The 1,588-nt window shown below is 36.6% G+C and overlaps 1 pseudogene; it reads left to right on the top strand.

The window, feature by feature from the left end:
- Positions 1-549: 549 nt before the first annotated feature.
- Positions 550-1,291, top strand: LOC117719040 (small ribosomal subunit protein uS3 pseudogene; annotated as a pseudogene).
- The last annotated feature ends 297 nt before the right edge of the window (positions 1,292-1,588 follow it).

Below are 1,588 nucleotides of genomic sequence, written 5' to 3'. Positions count from 1 at the left end.
ACCTAAATTATTTAAGAAGAATCTTTACTTTTCATAACCCTTAAATCTCTCTCATGATTTAAGTTTTGTGCTTCTGAGATGCCATTACTAATTCTAATTTTTGGTCTAATTTTCATATATCATTCCCCAATATTCTCTGTGAACTCAAGGAAACACGTATTTCAGATAGACAGAGCAAAGCATATTCTATATTTTTTAAAGAGAATTTTTAGGTTACTAAAGGAAGAAACTCATAGATTTATTAACAAAATTAAAGTATTGAGTATGAAAATATTTTTTATTTCAAATTAGTCATAATTAATATATAACTCTATAAATTTATATATCTCCTTAAATACCCAGGTTTATTTAACTTTAGACTTATTGCTTAATATATCATTATTTTTACCCTACTACAGACAGGCTTATTTGAGATAGCATATTACTTAATGAAGAAATTATTGGTTTGCTATACACACTGAATGGAGTATGTCTCTACATTACCAGACACATGATAAGTAACATTAAAAAGCCATTTTGTCTTTCCTTTCAGCAATGCACAGCAACAAGATGCAGGTACAGATTTCCCAGAAGAAGAAGTTTGTAGCTGATGGCATCTTCAAAGCTGAACTGAATGAGTTTCTCACTTGGGAGCTGGCTGCTGATGGCTACTCTGGAGCTGAAGCCCAAGTAACACAGACCAGAAAAAAAAATCATTATTTATCCACCAGAACACAGAATATTCTTAGGGAGAAGTGTCATTGGATCAGAGAATTGACTACAGTTGTCCAGAAGCAGTTTGGCTTCCCTGAAGGCAGCATAGAGCTTAATGCAGAATAAGTGACCACAAGAGGTCTGTATGCTATTGCCCAAGCAGTCTCTATGCTACAAAATCCTCAGAGAGCTTGCAGTTCAAAAGGCTTGCTATGGTAGGGCCTAATTCCATATATTTCGGTTCATTATGGAGAGAGGGGCCAAGGGTTGCCAGGTTGTGATGTCTGAGAAGCGCCAGGACCAGAGGGTAAAGTCCATGAAGTTTGTAGATGGTCTGACGATTCACTGTGGACACCCTGTTAACTACCATGTTGACACTGCTGTGTGGCATATGCTCCTCAAACAGGGTGTGCTGAGCATCAAAGTGAAGACCATGCTGCCCTGGTACTCAAGTGGTAAGACTGGTCCCAAGAAGCCTCTGCCTGACCATGTGAGAATTGTGGAACCTAAAGAAATCTTACCCACCGCCTCCATCTCAGAACAGAAGGGTGGGAAGCCAGAGCCACCTGCCATGCCCCAGTCTGTGCTTATAGCATAACAGGGTCTTGGCAGCTGCATCTGGAGGCTGAATGTTATCTTTAGTAAAATCTTAATGAAGATGCATACACACACATGAAAGCTGTTTTGTTTATTGAATTTTCACTGTTATTATTTGCTAAACTATTAAAAATCTTCAAATGAAACATGATTTTATCTCATAAAAAGAAACAATTTTAGAACTAGTTTCAGAAGTGATCATTTCTTTGTCTCAAATTGACACTAAAATTATGGATTATTCTATTATATGGAATTTATAAATATTAAGTGACACATAAAACTTCCTAATTTTGCAGCA

The sequence above is a fragment of the Arvicanthis niloticus genome, chromosome 13 (genome assembly GCF_011762505.2).
Source record: "Arvicanthis niloticus isolate mArvNil1 chromosome 13, mArvNil1.pat.X, whole genome shotgun sequence".
Lineage (NCBI taxonomy): Eukaryota > Metazoa > Chordata > Mammalia > Rodentia > Muridae > Arvicanthis > Arvicanthis niloticus.
This window is presented reverse-complemented; position numbering and strand designations above follow the sequence as displayed.